A 22,654-nucleotide genomic window follows, 5' to 3' on the forward strand; every position below is an offset into this window, starting at 1 on the left:
CTGTAGGATGGAATCCCTGCCTTCGTCCTCCTCCTTCTCTTCAAGCAACAGCTTCCCTGCTTTCAGTTTTCTTATCTGTCAAATGGGCAGCTCTGCAACTAAAACACTTTGAGGTTCTCTTAATAGAAGCACCAAGGCTGGGGAAGCTGTTGGTCCCATGAGCTCTTCCACCACCCAGTGTTGGCAGGGACTGGAGGTAAGGAGCTGGAAAGATGGTCTTGAAAATGTCAAATCTATGCAATTTGTTGAATTAGAAGATCTCCAGCAGGTGGGACCTTCAGAGGTCAGTTAGTTCAGACACTCACTTTATAGATAATGATAGCTAGCACTTATGTAGTACTTTAAGGTTTCAAATCTGCTTACTATAATTTATCTGATTTGATCCTTTGATCAGGATGACCTAACGAAGTAGGTGCTGTTATTATCTCCATTTTACAGATAAGGAATTTACAGCTGAAGAAAGCGAGTCTCAGAAATGGAAGGAATGGGGCCTAAGGTCACAAAGGCAGTAAGTGGAAGGGCCAAGAGATAAGCCCAGATCATCTTACTTCAATTCTAAATTTAATGCTCTTTATATGTGTGGGTATGTAATTCTTGTTACTAAGGACCCCATCTGGTGTCTAGCCCTTTATAAAAGTCCTGGCCATTTCGAGCTACTTTGAAACTAACCTGGTCTTTCTTTCCTCAGGTTCTTACCACAAACATACTTCCTAGACCCTGGGGCACACCCTCCTCCTCAAGAGAAAGTAGTATAATGGCTAGTGGTTAGAAATCTGAACTTTTCCTCCTCTTTCTTTTCCTCCTCCTCCTTCTCTTTCTCCTTTTCCTCCTTTCCCCAGCTGAAGGATAGCTCTCTCTTCTGTGTCAAGCCCAAAGAGGGAGGTAGCACAATAAGAAAAAGAACCAGAATTTCAACTCTTCCTCCCAGATCTCTCACAACAGTCTTCCTGTGGCCTTTGACTCTTAGTCTGGGGCACTGGGGAAGACACGCTGGGCACACTGATTAGATCAAGACAGCAAAAGGTCAAAGGATGTGGGATCCACTGACTCACTCATACTTATACTAGTTGCTCATATATTCATGCATCCATTTATTTACATCTGCTTGCTCATTTGCTTATTCATTTCATTCACTCATTCTTCATTTCTTCACCTCATTCACCCTCCATGCATTTATTTTTTCCACTGATTTATTCCTTCACTCAGTCCTTCATTTGCTCATTCACTCATGTATTTAAAAAAATATTTCCTAGTATACCTACTGGGTGCTTTAAATACCCTGTGGAAGAAACAATATGGATATGTAGCTCATAGTCTGGCCTATGAGATGCTAAATACTCCTGGTATGTCTACCAAGCATCCAGTCAGTCAGCCAGTCTGTACTCCTAGGCTCATGTATCTAGACCTGGGCTAAACTCCAATATGGGCAGGAGGAGTTCTGCCCTAGAAGGGAGCTTCAATTTCTTTCACATCCTGAAATGAATGAGCTGTATATGTATGATTGGGATTTGGAAATTTTTTCTGGGGGTGTGGAAAAACAAAGGGGTCACTGTTCTTGTCACATTCTCCCTTTCTCTGTTTGGTCTTACAGAGGCAACATTGGACAGGGAGGAGAAAGAGCTTTGGGCTTTAGGTCAAAAGGTCTTCATTTGTGTTCTGGTTCTACCTTGGCCAAACATCTTTCCCTGTATAAACTTCATTTTCCTCATCTTGTGAGGAATACAAGAAGTTAGGTTTTCAAAGATATTGTCAAAACAGGATGAAAGGAGGGGTAAAAATATCTTGTTAAGATAGCTCTAACCAGTCACTTGACGAGTCAATTCTAAACAATAAAGTTCCTGAAAGGAGCCTAGACCTAAACTGGTCCAAACTGGCTAGGTCAATGACTGGGTACTAAGGAGGATTGTAACTCAGATGTAAATCCTACCAATTGTAATTTAGATTGAAACTTGGACCAATCCGAACCTTGAAGGGAGGAGTAAAGAACTAATAGTATAAAGCTTTCTCCCCATTCTATGCTCAGTGTGTATACGACTAGGGAGTAAACCTGCTTCTCATGAGAATAGCTGAAAAAAGGATTCTTCTCTTGCTCTAAAAGAATGTTGATTGTAACCCTACTCGTGGACCAGCTTGCAAGTGGGGAAGCAGAAGTCCACGGCAGCTCATCCCGGGATTACTCTCCAACTCTACTGAGTTCCGTGGAGTCTTTTTGATAAAGATCTTTAAACTGGGGACAAGACATCTGCCTTCCTGCATCACAGGGCTACTGTGAGACTCCTATGGGATAACAATTGTAATGTGTTTTGTAATTATAAAGTCCTTCAATGATGATAATAATGAGGACCACAGATTTAAAACTGGGATGAAAATGAACTTTGTAGACTACTACCATTAACTAAATAATTGCTGATGTCTCTGTGTGGCCTTGGACAAGTCATATAATCACTGTCTGCCTCAGTTTCCTCAACTATAAACTGGGCTCCATAATAGCATATACTTCCCAGTATTGTTCCAAAAAAAACCAAATGAGATTAATACTTAGTACACTTCCTGGCACATAATAGGTGCTTAATAAATGCTTCTTCTCTTCCCCTTTCCAGCTCTGATGGGTGATGTCAGGAATAATGGAAAAAACACTGTCTTTGAGGTCAGAGAACTGGGGTTTGGAAACCTTCTTGGATGTTTACCAACTGTCAAGTCTTTTAATTTTCATGGGCTTCATGTAAAAAGAGAGATTTGGACTAAATATCTAAAGCTCTAGATTTGTACATTGATATTTTATGTTCTTTGTTGTTGTTCAATCATTTCTGGCTCCTTTTGACCTCATTTGGTGTTTTCTTAGCAGAGACACAGAAGTAGTTTGCCATTTCCTCTCCAGCTCATTTTACAGATGAGGAAACTGATACAAACATAGTTAAGAGACTTGCCCAGGATCACACAGCTAGGAAAGTATCTGAGGCTGGATTTGAACTCGGGAAGAGAAGACTTCATGATTCTAAGTCCAATGCCCTTTCTACTGGGCCACTCAGCTGTCCCTAGGTCCCTTTTAGCTCTGACATCTGAAGTCCTTTCCAGTTCTGAGATTCTACATCTCATCTAAAATGTCCATATTCTCTTGCTCCAGAACCTGACCAAGGCAGATTTTAATAACTCTAGGATTTAATGATCTAGTCCACTAGGTGTCGCTATTTGTAAATTGAAGATATCTAGAGTTCTTACAGACCAAGGCTAAGTTTTATTCCATTTCTTATTCCTACAGGGATCATGGTGTCTTCATGAGTTGGATATGTCTCAGAATTACTTCGATATGACCCCACAACTCTAAATAAACCACAGATCCCAAGAGAGCCAGGGCTCATGTGATCCAAGTATTTCATTTTACAGATGGGGAAACTGAGGTCCCGAGAGAGGAAAGAATTTGCCTAAGGTCATGTGGTGAGTCCCTAAAAGAACCAAGACTATACTTCCAAAGCCATAATTCCCATCTAGTGGATTTCCCTTTACTTATTCTAGGATGCATCCTGTTAATCTGAAAAGATTGCAGTTATACGGGTAAGATTGAGAAAGCTTTTAAAGATGGTATGGCCATCGAAACAAGCAGAACCAGGGATACATTGTACACAATAACAGCAAGAATGTGTGATGACCAATCATGAAAGACGTGGTTCTTCTCAGCAGTTCAGTGATCCAAAGCAAGACTTTGAACAGAAAATGCCATCTGCAACCAAAGAAAGAACTAAGGAGACTGAATGTAAATCAGCACATGCTATATTCACTGTTTTCTGTTTTTTTCGGGGTTTTTTTTTTTCATCTTTTCCATGGTTTTTCACTTTTGCTCTGATTTTTCTCTCCCAACATGATAAAGCAATGTGTATTAAAAATAAATAAACTGACTAGGAAAAAAAAGATGGCGGGGTCTATCCTCATGCCTGCTGTTCTCATGGCAATGAAGGCAACTAAGAATCTACAATGTTTTAAAAACTACCTTCTTGCCTCCATCTCGACCATCAACCATGTAGCTCAAGACAGATTTCAAACCCTATCTCAGTGACTCCTTCCTGAGCATGAGTCACAGATTTATTGTTGTTGTTCAGTCGTTTTTTTTTTTGTGGGGGGGGATCTTGAAAGGGATCAGGGAAGCCAGGAGACAGAAGTGGGAGGAGATCTCTCAGCATGGAGGGCAGCCAGACAACAAAGGAGAAGGAGCCAGGAAAGGGAAGATGAATGATTATAGTGGGTGGCCCAGCCTTTAGGAACTGCAGAAGTCCAGATAAGGAAAGGATCACTGTGGTTTGGAGCAGTCATGGAGGGCTTCTCAGAGGAGGTAGGACCCTAAGTAGGACCCTTGAATAATGATTTAATGACTGAGAGAAGAGCCAAAAGAAAATTCAGTGTTAGCAATATTCTGAACAAAGGCTCCAAGGTGGGAATTATGGTACAGTACAGAAAGCCGATTAGGAGTCCGGGTGGCCCTGAGTTCTAGGTCTCATTCTGCCCTACCTCATGTATGTCTTCCCTCAGTTTCCCCACGTGTAACATGACTGGCAGTGGTCTCAGATGCAGTGGGAAACCTTGAGTTTTTAAGCTAAGGTCCTTCCCAGATTCTGATCTGTATCTTTTCACTGGAGCCAGATTGCTCCAAAGAACAGAGAGAGGCTGGTGACTGCACAGCTCTGTCTCACTTAAATCCAACTCCCTTGCAAGTCAAGATATCATTGCTATGTCATTGTCCTCTTTGAGAACAAAGGACAAACAACTAACAGTGATCTCTAAGCAAAGGTGGACAGACCTTTTCGAAGCACGTTGTAGAAGGGACTGGTCGATGGGTATGTCCTGAATTAGATCCCTCTGAGGTCTTTCCTGCTCTGACATTTGGCTCTTTTAGATCCTAAGGGTTTAACCAGAAAAGGCTGGTTCTCGATATCTGACAGATCTGGCCTTAGACCTGAAGAGGAGGGAAGATGGTAGATAAATAGGGGGAATAGTGTGAGGGTGAAACAAGTTTGCTGAGGGGGGAAGGGAGGTTCTGCCCCATAGGCTCCTGAAATCTCCTGTCTTAGGAAGGAGAGGCTGAGACTGAATCAGCCACGAACAGATAGGTGGAGAAGACCAGAGGGCAGCCACTTAGCTAGGCTGGCCGGTTCTCTCCCCTCCCACCTCCAGATGAGTGACTCTGCGGGCTTTGTGGCAATTTCTGTTCCTGCCTTTGCCTTCTCGGCAGGAGATTGTGAAAGCTGGGGTTAATTGGACCCTTCCTCTCGGGAGGAGGGGAATTCCCTGGCAGAGAGCAGCTGCCCTCTCTCCCCTCCCAGCTTGAGCAGATGTCACAGGGGTTGAGGTTTATACAAACACATGCTCCCTGGCTCACACACACTCAATCACCCTCAGACTTTGGCCCCAAAGACACAGAGTTAATAACAGAACTAGGATTTGGATCCAATTTGGATCTCCACCTGCCATCATATCCAATACTTTCCCCATTCTACAAAGTACCTTGAGTTTCTCTGAAACCTTGTTAAATACTAATCTATGTGGTCTCAGATATCTGCCCCCTGGGTTTTCCAAAACTTAGCTGCCAATTGAGATTGGGTATTGCTGACCTTTCCCCATCTCTCTCTTCATTTCTAGTTCTCTGGCCAGGCTTACTCAAAGGTGGAGAGGGCTGGCTTTTCCCCTTCCCCTCCCACTTGCTCCTCCTCTTCCAATTATCCTGTATGTGTATGTGTGTGTGTGTGTGTGTGTGTGTGTGTGTGTGTGTATCTGTTTCCCAATTATCCTGTTTATATTTATTTGTTTGTTTCCCCCAGAAGGCTGTAAGTTCTTACAGGGACTTACAAGGAAGGCACTATTTCTTGTTTTGTTTTTGTATCCTCAGGCATTTAACATGGCTTTCTGGATGAGATCACAAATTCCAAGTGAGCTCTCCTTCCTTATCCTGCCAGTGCTCCAGGGTTTCTGATTTCTCCTCCCTTCATTATATAAATAATGCCTCAAGTACAAAAATTCCTGGCTATGGCTTTAAGCTCAAACCAACTTTTCCATCCTTCTTTCCTATCATTCCCCTGCATACAATCTGTATCCCAGCACCAGATAGCCTAGATGTTGTTTCCAGAAGTCCATCCACCACTTCTGTCCCTTTGCAAGATGTCTCTTCACACCTAGAATCAATTACTTTCTTAGTTCTGTCTCTTTGTATCTTTAGTTTATTTCAAGGTGTATCTCAGTTGCAACCTCCTAACCAGAAACTTTCTCTGATCCTTCAAGATGTCACTATTCTCTTGCTCTTTTTGTATTAACTTAGCTTTGCAAAGAGTGTATCCTTCCCAACAGAATATAAGTTCTTGAGATCAGGAAATATATTTTTAAAAAATGTTGTCTTTATACTTCATGATGTTACAGGTAGTAATTTAGTGGATGGAATGCTAGACCTGTATTAGAATTCTGCTTCAGAGACATATGAGCTGTTGGATTCTGGGCAAGTCACTGAATTTCAATCCATAAAAGCTGAATCTGTAAAATGAGGATAATGATAATAGCACCTATGTTATAAGATTTCCATGGCAATCAAACAAAGTAAAATGTATGAGGAACTTTGTAACCCTTAAAATGATAAATAAATGTTTGCTATTATGGATATTGTTATTATTCACTAATTCTATTTCATTCAAAGTATATTACTAGTTGCTCTCAAACTTCATGATTTTCCATGAGCCTGGAATTTGCCCCCTTCTTATCTCCAACTCTGAGAATCTTTATCTTCCTTTAAGGCTCAAATTCGGGGGTCCACTCTTTCATAAAGCCTTCCCTGGTCCATATGGATATCCCTGTTCTACCTTCCCAATTTTTATTGTTTTGTACTTACATTATATGCCTTACCACCCTTATTGTGCCATCTCCAATTCACAAACTCTACATCCTAGCCTGGCTTTGTAGATGTTCTCCATATAGAACATTCCATTGTCTCCACCTACACCTTTGCACAGACTGTTCCCCATTCCCAGAATTCACTTCCTTTTTCCCTTCACCTCTGAGAATCCTTAGTTTCTTTCAGGGCATAATTTAAACATCATAGCCTAGTTTCCTGATTCTTCCCAGCTGTTAGTACTTCTTGATAACATATATTTTATATTAATTTCAATTAATCAATTAGCAAGCACTTAACATTTATTTACACTTCTATAATATCTTATATAATTACATGTGTGATACATAATATGTAATAATCATTATTATACACTTATTTTGCATATACTTTTTGAATACTTATCCTTCAGTCAGACACAAATTCCTTGGGGGAAGAACCATTCCTACATTTAGCATAGTTCCTGGCACATTTTTGTTCAATCATGTCCAACTCTTTGTGATCCCTTTTGATAAGTTTTTTGGCAAAGATATTGGAGTAGTTGACCATTTCCTTCTCCAGTTCATTTTATAGATGAAAAAAACTGAGGCAAATAGGGTAAAATGACTTGCCCAGGATCACACAGCTTACTAAGTGCCTGAGACTGGATTTAAACTCTGTCTTGACTTCTTGACTTTAGTGACTCCCTATCCACTAAGCCAGTGGTTCTCAAACTTTTGTTTTCAGTATCTTTATCCTATTAAAAATTATTGAGGATCTCTCCAAAGCGTTTTTGTTTATCTGGATTATATTTATAGACATTTATCATATTGGAAATAAAAACTATTTTTGAATTGTAGACCCTCTAAAAGATCCCCAGGATTCTCTAGACCATACTTTGGGAACCACTGTAGGCACTTATAAATTCTTGCTGGATGATTGAATGAATGCATGTATGTATGTGTGAATCACTCCTAAGTCCTGGTGGAATGGGAGCTCCTTGAGGGAGGGACTGTTTCATTTTTATCTTTATTCTCCCAGCACCTAGCACAATACCTTTATAGTACCCTTTTAATAGAGGCCCACTGAAATGACTTGTTGGGTTGACTTGGATCTTTGAATTGGACTCTTGGAGAGATCCATCCCTTTCGGTTGCATCCCTCTCCAAGTCCAAAGTTCTCTTCATAGGAAGTGAATGGAGCCTAGAGAGGGCTCCAGAGTCTAGATTTGGAAAGCCAGAGAAGACTCATAGGTCAGTGTGCAAAGGCAAGGGAAGACTGAGTCACTACCTGGGCAGGAACTGCTGCAGACAAAGCAGGCTTGGTAAGATGTGGGAAAAGTTGTCTTAGGTTTGGAGAAGGTCTTATCTGCTGGGAAACAGATATGGGTCTTGGAAAGTCCCTGTTTTGATTTGTACTGAAAGTGGTGCAGAATAGTAATGAGATGGGGACAAGTTACCTTGGAAATGTTCTCTTTGGTAGGGGCTAAGACCTAATCGCAGCCCTACACTGAGCCCCCACACCACTCTTCCTTTCCTCTAGTATATAATACAAATACTCCTTTTTAGTCCTTCACAATCTGGACTCAGTCTGCTTTTTCAGTCTTATAGGTCTTTCTTTCTTGCACTCACATAACATTCCATCTCCTGCCTCCAGATCTTTGCACATGCAGTCCCTCTGCCAGCAGACATCTCCTCACCCCTGCCTCTAAGACTCTTCAGTGTCTTCAATGCTCAACTCAAATGCCTCTTCCATGAAGGAGCCATCTTTCCTGCTCCTTCCCAGGTAGTGCCCTCCCCTGATGAAATTACTTTGCATTTAATTTGTATGGATTTTGCATTTACTTCAACTGATCATTTAAGAATCACTTATTAAGTGCCAGACATTGTGGGAAGCAAATGCAAAAATGAAACAATTCCTGCTCTAGTTTGAAAAAAATTCCAAGATAAGAAAATGAAGGATGCAAAAGAAAAAATACTACAGTGATTAGGAGCACACTCATAGGGGTGGGGGAGAAACAGGAAAGGTCCAAGGAAGATTTAGTATTTGAGCTGAACTCTGAAAGTTGAAGCAGGGTTGGAAGAGGCAGAGGTGGGAGGGAGAGCATTTCTGGTACGGGAGGGCAGTGGCAAAAGATGGTATGACTTCTATGAATCATGTAAGTGTACCAGTTCATCTAGAATAGAAATTCTTAACCTAGAGGGTATAAACTTGGTTTGAAAACTATTTTCATAATTGTATTTCAATGTAATTGGTTTCCTTAGTAAACTGATGTATTTCATTTTGTGTGTTTATTTGGGTATTTATTTTTTTAATTTTAAAATTAAAATTAAATTTAATTAAATAAAAATTTAAATTTTAAATTGTTTAAAAACATTATTTGAAAATTGAGTTCATGGGCTTCACAGGTTTCCAGTCTGTAGACTGCCAAAAGGGTCCATGTCCCCAGAGTTAAGGACTAGAGGATTAAAGAAGAGAGTTTATGAGGAGGAGTAATATGAAATTATCTTGGAAAGACAGCTTGGAGCTGGGCTACAAAAATCCCTTACATCAAATGGACAAGTTGTGCCTTAACCTAAAAGCAATTAGGGAGCCACTGAGGCTTCTTTAGCAGAAGACTGGCATAGTAATATGTGTTTTGGGGATTTCACTTTGGCAGCTGTATGGGGAATGGATTGAAGAGGGAAGAGAAGATGCAGAGAAGTGGAGAAGTAGGAGAATGGTGCAGGAAATCAAGAATGATCCAGGGAAAGTGATGAGAGCTTGCACTAGGGTACTTGTGGTTTGAACAAAGAGAAAGGAATGGATGTGTATGTTATTTTGCCCTCCACCCTACTTCTAGAATGTAAGCGCTATGAAGACGGTGACTTTTCTTTTTTGTTTTTATATCCTTAGTGCCTAGAACATAGTAGGTGTTTAATAAAGGTTTATGGAGTGAATGAATGAATGATCCCAGGTAGACCCCCTGACCTCAGACCAAGCCCTGACTTCATTCCTAAACAGGATTCAGGCTGGACCCAGCCTGATCCAGCTTCCAGCTATATCACTGTACTGGCCATCCTGTCTTTCCTTTTCAACCCTAAATAGTTAGGATGCTCAGCCCACCTAGGGTCTGCATCTGCTAATCCTCAGTTTCCTAAAATAAACAAAACACACACATATACAAAATGGAGAAAACCTCTTCTTGTGTGAGTCAGCCTCCTTCCTAAAAACGACCCCAGGCCCTTCTGGTCTTTGTGGTTTGGGGAAGGGTGAGGGGTGAGGAAGGACATGTTTTCTCTTCTCTTTCTCAGTAGCCACTTCTTCTTCCTTCAGAGCAGCTTGTCCAAATCTGTGCAAGGAGGGTTGTCAGGGGAGGGAGGCAAGAGGAAGGGCAAGTCCAGAAATCTTGGGAAACTAAAGGGGAAGGTTTCATTTCTCTGAAAATTTGAGCCTAGAAAAGTTAAGGGGGCTGCAAAGCCTTTCAGGGAAGGACTTAAAACTCTTCTCAGAAAAAAAACGTGGCTATGACTTTTTAAAAAATTTATTTGGAGGGGAAGAGCTATGTCTCCCCCAATGGCTGAGGCTGACTAGAGGCTACCTCAGGGCAGAAACTAATCTGGGGTAATAGATGCCTACATGACAGAGTATGGCTGGTTCTGGATGATCAAGGGCTAAGTTCAGCTCATCGAAGTCAGAAGAGTAGGGGCTTTGATTATATTTAAAAAAAAAAAAACAGGTCACTTCTGTCTAAGAGGCAAGACAAATGCCACAATTTTGGATATGGGCAAATAGAGGGAGCTGACACAGTCTAGTCTGTGGATACCTTCCAGAACATCACTTAGGCCCAATCTGCCTTAGCTCAGTCAGCCCAACCCAGCTCTTATGGGGGGGCCTCAGGAAGCACAATTATTAACTGAATTAGATCCACCTTTTCTTAGTCACATGTTGAACTGCTCACTCATCATCAAGGATTTATAGATACAACTAGCTCTCTCTCTCTCTCTCTCTCTCTCTCTCTCTCTCTCTTTTTCTCTCTCTTCTGCCTTCCTTCCCTCCCTCCTTTCCTCCCTCCCTCCCTTCCTTCTTCCGCCTTTTCCTCTCTCTCTCTCCCTTTCCCCTTTTCTCTTTCTCCCCTTCCTCTGTCTCTTTTCCTCATCCCCTCTCCTCCTTCCTTCTCATCTTCCTCTCCATTTCTCTTTTTCTTACCTCTCTCTTCTTCCTTTTTCCTTCTCTCTCCTCCTTTCTTCCTTATATTCTCTCCTTGTATGTAATAAAAAGAGCCCTGGGGAAGAAATAAAGCAGAAAAAGACAACTTTAGACCAATATCATTAGCAAATATTGATACAAATTTTTTTTAACAAAATACTAGCAAAAAAAATATAGCAGCACAAGCTTTATTATGACCAAATTAAAATTCTGATTAAAAATGTGAGGATGGTTTAATATTAGGAAAACAATATAACTGATAGCATTAAAAACAAAAACTCCCTGACATGATTATATCAATAGATTTTTTAAAAAGGCCATTGACAAAGTATAACACTCATTTATGTTAAAAACCTTACAAAAAGCACAGGAACAGCTGGACCATTTTCTACGATAATAAAAACTAGAATTTTCTATAATGAGGAAACATTATAAACTTTACTAAATAATTCCAAGAATAATGTAAGGATGCTCCCTCTTTTCACTACTATTTGATATAGACATGGCTAATAACAATAAGACATGAAATAGAAATGAAAGAAATAAACACTGATAGAGAGGAGGCAAAATTCTCCCTATTTGAAAATAATACATTGGCTTTCTTAGAATACTTTGGAAAATCAGCAAAAAAAAAAAAATTACTGAGACAATAAATTGCTGCAGTAAAGCCACAAAAGTCATTAGCATTTTAAATAACAGTAACAATCCTGGAAGAAATAATAGAAAGAGAAAGGAGTCCTGGAGCAGAGAGCCAGGAAACTTCAGTTCTAATACTGAATTTGGATGAATTTTATATTGGGTAAGTGACCTGCCTCTCTTGGAGCCTTAGTTTCATCATTGGAAAAATGGAGAGATCAAATGATCTATAAGGTCTCTTCTAGTTTTAACATTTTATGTTCTAGATGAGGCAACCAGATAGTTATTGAGGAAAATTATTTGTAAACTGTAAAAAACCCACAAAGAAAAGGCATTAAATTTCCTTATCTATAAAATTAGGGGACATTCTATCTTCTCCCTCTAAATCTACAATTGAATGAATCTCTCCAGTTTCTTTCTCTAGCCTGACACTCCCATGGATTATCTGATTCAAAGCCAGAACTGGCCAGTAGCTCCTCATTAGACACTGGACAACCTGAGTTGAAACTTTCTCCAAGGTTTACCAGGGTTCTCAACTCCCCTGGATTTGGAACCTGAGAGGAAACACCTTTCAGGGAAGGTAAGTTCCTCAACCCAGGGGCCCCAGAGAAAGGGGAAACACAATCTCCTTTATTCAGGGAGAGAGAAGGATAGGGAGGAAATGTTTATGTTGATAATAATCTATTCTCTGCCTCACACATTTTGGCACTTAATCATCTGCTGTCTGTGGGGAAATGATTCCTCTCTTACTGTCAGCAGGAATTGTACGCTATTTACTGTCTTTGAAAGCTATAATAATCCCTTGGCCAGGGTGGGAGCCTTTACAGTGTGGAAAACATTTTCTCACTATTTATGTTTTTGAGAACAAGTTGCCATTTTCCAGTGCTTTACAATTTACAAGGAATTTTTCTCACTAAGAATCCCATGAAGGTGCAAGTATTATTAGGCTCATTTTACAGGTGGGGAAACTGAGTTTCAAAAGGAAGAAGAAACTTATCTAGACTTAAAGATAATGTGTGATGATATTGGGGACTTGAACCTAGATGACCTGCTTCTTACTCCATGAAATTTCTCACAACTCCCTTCTCTTTTCAGTGAAATCTGATAAATTGCAAAGTTGGGCACTATGGAAGACAGTGAGAGACACTTAGGAAGAATGACTAGGAAGATAAAAATCAGTGAAAAAGATGCCCAGTGTTTCATAGGAGGCAAGTGCAGGGAAGAGGGCCAAAAATAGTTGTCATGTAAAGACAATTTTTCTTCTAATGCACAAAATAAGTGTGATAAAGCAAAGTAAAAATTATAATGTAAAGAGATGAAAACAAATTCACAAATTCAAATCTAGATTGTAGAATACTGGTGAAATAGGATTCTGAACTAGAATATAACAGTGGTGGGATGGAATTCAAGTACAGAATACAACAATTTGAAGATATAATGTATAAAAGGGACAGATAAAGGCTGAGCCAAGATGGTGGTGTAGAAGCAACAATCCACCTGAATTCTCCCAACAACTCCTCCAAATTCTCCTCCAAACAACCTGTAAAAATGCATCAAATCAAATTCTGAAATGCCAGGGCCAACAAATTTTTCTAGCTTTAGATAATTCAGGAGATGGGCAAAAGAAATGTGACATAGGGATTGTGGCTGGCCTAAAGCAAATAGTGGCAGTAGCAGCAGCATCCAGAACTCTCACCCCAGAGATGGTAAGGGGGTCAGACACCTGCTCAGAAAGAGATTTGCACTGGGTGAAAGATCTAATGCTTCTTGGAAAATTCTATTGCCCATATGTGATATGGTTATATTTCCATGGATTATGGATGGGTTATAGTTCCAGGACAGAGAGAAGCACTAACATTTGTAGCTACAGGAAAGTAGAGTTCATTGCTGGTTCATGACCAGAACATAGACCAGGAGAGCAGTGACCACATTTCTCCCCAGATCACACCACCTTGGAAGCACCAAAAACTTGCAGACTAACAAAATTAGCTTTGAAATTAGCATCATGAAAAAGTTCAAAGCTTGAGACACCTCCTCACCTCCACCTTCCAGATAAGCAGAGTTCAACTTTAACATAAAGTTCAAAATCAAGAGTAGGCTAGAAAAATGAGCAAACAACAACAATAACAACAAAACCTGACCCTAAAAAAAACTATTGTAAATGGCAGAGAAGCCCAAGACAAAAACTCAGAAGAAGAATAGTATGAAACCAGTTACAAGCAAAGCCTCAAAAAATGCTAATTGGACACAAGCCCAAGAACATTCCTGGAAGAATTAAAGAGACAAAAGTGGCAGAGAAAAATTGGGGAAAGAAATGAGAGTGATGTAAGAAAACTGTAAAAAGAGAATTAAGAGCTTGATAAAAGAGACTAAAAAAAAAATCACTTTAAAAAACAGAATTAATCAAATGGCAAAAGAAGTGCAAAGAAGTTTGGCAATAAGAAAAAGAGATTAAAGAAGTTAGAATAGGTAATGAGAAAACCAAATTATCACTCTTTGCAGATGATATGATGGTGTACTTAGAAAACCCCAGAGAATCGACTAAAAAGCTATTAGAAATAATCCACAACTTTAGCAAAGTTGCAGGATATAAAATAAATCCACATAAATCATCAGCATTTTTATACATCAGTAACAAAATCTAACAGCAAGAGATATAAAGAGAAATTCCATTTAAAAATAACTGTTGATAATATAAAATATTTGGGAATTTATCTGCCACAGGAAAGTCAGGAACTATATGGGAAAAACTACAAAACACTTTCCACACAAATAAAGTCAGATCTAAGCAATTGGAAAAATATCACGTGCTCGTGGATAGGTTGAGCAAATATAATAAAGATGACAATACTCTCTAACCTAATCTATTTATTTAGTGCTATACCAATCAAACTCCCAGGAAACTATTTTATTGACCTAGAAAAAAATAACAACAAAATTCATCTGGAAGAACAAAAGGGCAAGAATTTTAAAGGAATTAATGAAGAGAAAAGCAAATGGAAGTGGCCTAGTTATACCAGATCTAAAACTATATTATAAAGCAGTGGTCATCAAAACCATTTGGTATTGGCTAAGATCAGTGGAATCAATGGAATAGGTTAGGTTCACGGAACAAAATAGCCAATGACTATAACAATCTAATATTTGACAAACCCAAAGGCCCCAGCTATGGGGATAAGAATTCACTATTTGACAAAAACTGCTGGGAAAATTGGAAATTAATATGACAGAAACTAGGCATAGACTCATACCTAACACCATATACCAAGATAAGGTTAAAATGGGTTCATGATCTATACATAAAGAATGCCATTATAAACAAATTAGAAGAACATAGCATAGTTTACCTCTCAGATTTGTGGAGGAGGAAGGAATTTGTGACCAAAGATTGCATAGACTCATACCTAACACCGTATACCAAGATAAGGTTAAAATGGGTTCATGATCTATACATAAAGAATGCCATTATAAACAAATTAGAAGAACATAGCATAGTTTACCTCTCAGATTTGTGGAGGAGGAAGGAATTTGTGACCAAAGATTATCTAGAGATCATTCTTGATCATAAAATAAATAAGTCTGATTATATTAAGTTAAAAAGTTTTTGTACAAACAAAACTAATACAGACAATATTAGAAGGAAATTAATAAACTGGGAGAACATTTTTATATCCAAAGGATCTGATAAAGGCCTCATTTCTAAAATATATAGAGAATTGACTCAAATTTATAATAGTTGAAGCCATTTTCCAATTGATAAATAGTCAAAGGGTATGAACAGACAATTTTCAGATGAAGAAATTGAAACTATTTATAGCCACATGAAAAGGTGCTCCAAATTATTATTGATCAGAGAGATGCAAACTAAGACAATGCTGAGATACTACCTGTCAGATTGGCTAAGATGACAGGAAAAGAAAATTATGAGTGTTGGAGGGGATGTGGAAAACTAGGACACTGATACATTGTTGGTGGAACTGTGAATGGATCCAACCATTCTGGAGAGCAATTTGGAACTATGCTCAAAAAGTTATCAAACTGCATACCTTTTGACCCAGCAGTGTTTCTACTGGGATTATATCCCAAAGAAATCTTAAAGGAGGGAAAGGGACCCACATGTGCAAAAATGTTTGTGGCAGCCCTCTTTATAGTAGCAAGAAACTGGAAACTGGGTAGCACAGTGGATAGAACATTGATTCTGAAGTCAGGAGGACCTGAGTTCAAATCTAGTCTCAGACACATAACACTTCCTAGCTGTGTGACACTGGTCAAGTCACTTAACCCCAACCCCACTTAGCCTCAACAACAAAAAAATGCCCATCAATTGGAAAATGGCTGAATAAATTATGGTATATGAATGCTATGGAATACTATTGTTCTGTAAGAAAGGATCAGCAGAATGATTTTAGAGAAGTTTGGAGAGACCTACGTGAACTGATGTTAAGTGAAATGAGCAGAAACAGGAGATCACTGTACACGGCAACAATAAGACTATACGAAGATCAATTCTGATGGATGTGGCTCTCTTCAACAATGAGATGATTCAAATCGGTTCCACTTATTCAGTGACAAAGACAGCCATCTACACCCAGAGAAAGGACTGTGGGAATTGAGTGTGGAACACAACATAGCATTTCACTCTTTCTGTTGTTATTTGCTTGCATTATGTTTTTTCTGTTTTTCTTTTTCTTCCTTTTTGATCTGATTTTTCTTGTGCAACAAGATAACTGTATAAATATGTATGCATATATTGGATCTAACATATATTTCAACATATTTAACATGTATTGGACTACTTGCCAGTTAGGGGAGGGGATGGGAGGAAGGAGGGGAAAATTTGGAACAAAAGGTTTTGCAAAAGTCAATGTTGGAAAAATTACCCATGCATATGCTTTGGAAATAAAAAGCTTTAATTAAAAAAAAGAAGCGGAGAAATTCACTGAAGAAAAGAACTTAAAAAATCAAATTGGACAAGTCGAAGCTAATGACTCCACAAGACAACAAGAAACAATAAAACAAAGTTAAAAGAATAAAAAAAGAAAAAGAAAATATGAAATATCTCTTCAGAAAAACAACTGACTTGGAAAACAAACAGGAGAGATAATTTAAGAATTATTGAATCATTTGAAAACTACAATAAAAAAAAGATCCAAGACATAATATTTCAATAAATTATAAAGGAAAATTACCCTTCATTCTTAGATACAGAACTTGATAGAATCCATTGATCACTTTCTGAAAGAGAACCTAAAATGGAAACTCTGAGGGATATTATAGCCAAATTCCAGAGCTCCCAAGTCAAGGAGAAAATATTGCAAGCAACCAGAAAGAAACAATTCAAATATTGTGAGGCCACAGTCAAGATCACAAAAGATTTAGCAGCTTCCACCTTAAGGAAACAAAAGACTTGGAATGTGATAGGATTACAAACAAGAATGATCTGCTCAGGAAAACTGAATATTGTTCTTCAGGAGGAAAATGAATATTAAATGAAATAGAGAACTTCTAAGCATTTCCAATGAAAAGGCTGGAACTGAATAGAAAATTTGACAAACACAGGACTCAAGAGAACCATAAAAATGTAAACATGAAAGAGAAATCATAAAGGATTCAATAAGGTTAAACTTTATATTCCTATATGGGAAGAATATGCACATTTATTATTATTAGGGCAGTTAAATGGATCATTCTTTCTAAGCCTTTCTCACTATCTTACATTGTGCCCAGCTTTTCAATTTATTAGATTTCACTGAAAAGAGAATTATGAAAAATTTCATGGAGTAAGAAGCAGGTCATCTGGGTTCAAGTCTCCAACATCATCACACACTGTCTTTAATTCTAGACAAGTTTCTATCTCCTTTTGAACCTCAGTTTTCTTATATATAAAATGGGTCTAACAATACTCATACATTCATGTGATTCTTAGTGAGAAAAATTCCTTGCAAATTGTAACTTATGTAGACATAATACATGTCTGTATAGAATCAATTATGTTGAGATGTTCTAAAAAAATGAAAAGGTGAGAAGGAGGAATGCCCTGGAAGAAGGTGAAAGGATGAGGAAGAATGAGGAAAATTATCTTACATAAAAGAGACATACAAGGAAGACTTTTTATGGTGGAGGGAAACATGGGGGAGGATGGCAGGCAACACTTGAACCTCATACTCATTGGTGTTGGTTCAAAGAGGTAAGAATATATATACATCTTCAGTTGGGTTTAGAAATCTATCTTATACAATTGGGAAATGGGAGGGAAAGGAGATGATAGAAAGGGGGAGAAAAGTGATAGAAGCAGAGCAGATGAAGGGAGGCAGTGTTTAGAAGCAAAACAGATTTTTGAGGAGACATAGGATCAAAAAAAAGAGAGAAGGAAAAATAAGAAAATAGATGAAGAGAAAAACACAGTAGTCATGATTGTAAATGTGAATGGGATGAAGTCATCCACAAAATATTAAGAGTTTGTTAAAATGGATTAGAAATAAGAATCCAACAATATGTTGTTTTCAAGAGACACACTTAAACAAAAAGGCACACAGAATTAAAATAAGGGGCTGGAGTAGAATCTATTAGGCTTCAGCTGTCGTAAACTAGGCAGGGATAGTGATCAAGATCTTAGACAAAACAAATGCAAAATGAGACATAATTAAAAGAGATAATCAGGGAAACTCCATTTTGCTAAAAGACACCATACATAAGAGGCAATTAGGTGGCTCAATAGCTAGAGTGCTGGTCTTTGAGTCAGACGAATTGGCATTCAAATATGGTCTCAGACATTTACTAATTGTGCAATCCTGAACAAGTTGTTTAACCTCTGTTGCCTTAATTTATTGGAGAAGAAAATGGTAAAACATTCCAGTTTCTTTGCCTATGGTCCATAAGGTCATAAAGAGTCAGACATAACTGAATAACAACAATAACCACAGATAATAGAGAAATAGAAAAAAAATTTATAGTAAGTTTTTCTGATAAGGGCTTCATTTCTCAAATATAGAGGGAACTGAGTCAAATGCATAAAAATGAGAACCATTCAACTGATAAGTGGTCAAAGGATATAAACTGCCGGTTTTTATTTTTTATTTTTTTTATTTTAAAATTTTTTTTAAATGATTATCAGAATTTACTCTTCACAATTATTTGTTTACAAAACTGAGAATATTCCAAAATATAAAATGCTTAAATTAACACAATATGAAATAAACTGCTTGGTCCAATCTCATAATATAATGACAGGGGTGAAAAGCTTGTATAACTGTGTTTTTTTTTTTTTTTTTTTTTTTTATTTAATAGCCTTTTATTTACAGGATATATACATGGGTAACTTTACAGCATTAACAATTGCCAAACCTCTTGTTCCAATTTTTCACCTCTTACCCCCCACCCTCCCTAAATGGCAGGATGACCAGTAGATGTTAAATATATTAAAATATAACTTAGATACACAATAAGTCATACATGACCAAAACATTATTTTGCTGTACAAAAGAATCAGACTCTGAATTATTGTACAATTAGCTTGTGAAGAAATCAAAACTGCAGTGTGCATAAATATAGGGATTGGGAATTCAATGTAGTGGTTTTTAGTCATCTCCCAGAGTTCTTTTCTGGTATAGCTAGTTCAGTTCATTACTGCTCCATTAGAAATGATTTGGTTGATCCGTTGCTGAGGATGGCCTGATCCATCAGAACTGGTCATCATCTAGTATTATTGTTGAAGATATAATGATCTCCTGGTCCTGCTCTATTTCACTCAGCATCAGTTCTGTAAGTCTCTCCAGGCCTTTCTGAAATCATCCTGTTGGTCATTTCTTACAGAACAGTAATATTCCATAATTTTCATATACCACAATTTATTCAACCATTCTCCAACTGATGGACATCCATTCAGTTTCCAGTTTCTAGCCACTAAAAAGGGCTGCCACAAACATTCGTGCATACAGGTCCCTTTCCCTTCTTTATAATCTCTTTGGGATATAATCCCAGTAGTAACACTGCTGGATCAAAGGGTATGCACAGTTTGATCACTTTTTGAGCATAGTTCCAAACTACTCTCCAAAATGGTTGGATTCGTTCACAACTCCACCAACAATGAATCAATGTCCCATAAACTGCCGGTTTTTAGAAAAAGAAAGCAAAGTTATCTATAGTTATATAAAAAATCACAATTGATAAGAGAAATGCAAATTAAAACAACTCTGAAATACTACCTCACACTTATCAGAAATGACAAATGCTGGAGGGGATGTCAGAAAATAGGTACATTGATGAACTCTTGGAGTTGTGAACGGGTCCATCTATTCTGAAGAACAATTTGGAACTGTGTCCAAAGAGCTATAAAACTGTGCATACCCTTTGGCCCAGCAATACCACCATTAAGTGTATATCCCAATGAGATCAAAGAAAAAAGAAAGAGATTTTTATGTGGAAAAATATTTATAGCAGCTAATTTTATGGTAGCAAAGAATTGGAAATTGAAATGATGCCTATCAATTGGGGAATGGCTGGGCAAGTTGTGGTACATGATTGTAATGGAATACTACTGTGTTATAAGAAGGGACAGTGGGGATGGTTGCAGAAAATCCTGGGAAGACTTATATTAGCTAATAGAAAGTAAAGTGAGCAGAACCAGAAAATCATTATATACAGTAATAGCAATATTGTAACAATGACCAACTGTGACACTTATTTACTTGGATCAACACAGTGATCTAAAACAATTCCAAAAGACTCATGGTGAAAGATGCCATTCACCTCCAGAGAGAGAACTGTTGAATTCTGAGTGAAGTATAATTTTCTCATTTTCTTTTTTTGCTTTTGTGACATGGCTAATATGGCAATATGTTTTCAGTGATTTCACAAGGGTAACTGATATGATGTTGCTTGCTTTTTCAGTGAGTGGGAAAGGGAATAAGAGAATTTGAAACTCAAACATTTTTTAAAAGAACATTAAAAATAATAATTTTAAAAGTATATGATGATTCAAATAATTTACATAAATCCAAATGCTATAATATACAGTGGGAAACGCTAAAGATGTTTCTAATATGGGAGGAAAGAAAAAAGAAAAAAAAAGATAATGATTAAAACAATAGTTCTCAATATGTTCTCAATCTCTAATGGTACAGATATCAACCCATTCATGCCTACGAATCTTTGCAAGTCTCATCCATATCCCCCTATAAATTGATCATAGAGGGTCCATCTAATGTGCTGGGTCCCTTCTTTACACTCAAAGGCTCTGTCAGTGAACAAATCTCTGCTGAGTTCTGCCACACTAGAAAGATTTCAAGTATGGTGACGAATGATGTCTCCTTTTCAAGGCTCAGGATCAGTATAGGGAGGTTTGTCACTAGTCAGCTCGTCACTTGGCAATGAATTATTTGACTGCTATAACTTCCCCATCATCACCACCATCACCATCATTATAACACATAGAACACATTAAGTTTTGCAAAGTCTTTCCCTTAAAACAGTCTGATGAGGCAGGTCCCAAGAGTAAAATTACCCTCATGATAGAAATGATGAAACTGAACATTGCAGAGGGAAAGAAATTTGCCTATGGTCACAGAACCAAGTAAGCCAGTAAGTCGGGATTTAAATCCAAACCTCATGATTCCAACTTCCTGATGAGGAAACATAGTGGTAAGCATGTGAAAGAGAATCACAGGAAGTTGGAGAAGAAAGGATATCCCAGGAGGAACATGCAAAAGGCTTCCCAGTCAGATAGATCACAACTTACTCTCTTATTTTTACTCTTACCTTCTCCACTTCCCTTCTACCTGCTTAGATCATTCTGCTATCCTAAAAAAAAAAAAAAAAAAAAACTGAAAAGAAAAAAAAAAAACTTCTCTGGACCTTCTTCTCCCTTTGATCTACTATCCTATAGCTTTCATCCCTTTAACTGGAAATGTTTAGAAAGTAATCTGCACTCACAGCTTCCATTTATCATGTTCCCTTTTTTTGGTTTCCTGGATTGAGCTCATCATCTTACCCTTCAATATTTCATTTCTCCAAACTTTCATATTTTTGCCATCATCTCTCTAGTCATCAAGGCTTAAATGTTGGAGTCATTTTCAACTCTTACCTACTATCACCCACAGTTTGTTTCTCTTGGACCCAACCATTCCTCTGTGATCCCAAAATCACTATGATGATTCTAACCTTCAGCATTTATCATTTAGATTAACCTCCAAACTTGTCTCCACACTCTAAATTCATCACCACAGTGGCTGGAGTAATATTCCTAAGACACAAGTCAGTCAATTAAAGCACCTACTCTGTGCGAGTCACTCCCTTATTCTTTAGCAGTGTTGTTTTACTGTAAGATAAAATATAAACTCAAATCTGGTTCCATCTTTTCCAATATTATGCTATAAAGCCTTTTTCAATTTTCACTATTTTTCAATATTACTCTATAAAACTTTTTCAATATCATTCCATAAAACTGGCTTTCATGCTAGATAGCAGCAGAGGATAGAGTACAGGGCCTGAAATCATGAAGATTTGCATTCAAATCCAGCTGTATGATCCTAGACAAATTTACTTAATCTCAGTCTGCTTCAGTTTACTCAACTGTAAAATTAATATAATAATAGCAGCTATCTCCCAAGGTTTCATCAAGGTAATGATTTTTAGCCTCTTTGATGGATTCTCTATCTTGCTCTCAATAACAATTATTCCAGATTTTGGCTTTTCTCCTCAAGCTTCCCATAGTACATGACCAGCTGAAGCCTTTGTCTCTTCAATAAAAAAAAAATTCAGACTATTCATCAAGGTCTCCCTCTGCTCCTTTCTTCTGTATCAGTCAGCTTCTCTTCTTTTCACAACGTCACATCATCTTCCCCCATTTGTCTTCCACAGTCAATCTTCTCTACAAACCATCCTTCACACAGATGCCAAAGGGATATTGCTAAAACATGTCTCTGAATCCCTCTACTCAATAAACTGCAAAGGCTTCCTATTAACTCTGATAATTCGATCAGGGATCAAATAT

General features: G+C 37.9%; 1 protein-coding gene and 1 long non-coding RNA gene across 2 annotated transcripts in view; one reads left to right on the top strand and one right to left on the bottom strand.

Moving 5' to 3' along the window:
• P2RY6 (pyrimidinergic receptor P2Y6) overlaps nt 1–22,654 on the bottom strand; it is a 103,591-nt gene that overhangs the window by 8,469 nt on the left and 72,468 nt on the right. Inside the window, exon 2 of the mRNA XM_012545352.3 lies at nt 11,029–11,104. The gene's annotated coding sequence lies outside the window, so the exon portion shown is untranslated. The remainder of the gene's footprint in view (nt 1–11,028; nt 11,105–22,654) is intronic.
• Nucleotides 67–3,666, top strand: LOC116422603. The gene is made up of 3 exons (XR_004233250.1): nt 67–196; nt 439–508; nt 3,260–3,666. It is a non-coding gene; the product is annotated as an uncharacterized LOC116422603 (long non-coding RNA).

This window comes from Sarcophilus harrisii, chromosome 3 (assembly GCF_902635505.1).
Source record: "Sarcophilus harrisii chromosome 3, mSarHar1.11, whole genome shotgun sequence".
Lineage (NCBI taxonomy): Eukaryota > Metazoa > Chordata > Mammalia > Dasyuromorphia > Dasyuridae > Sarcophilus > Sarcophilus harrisii.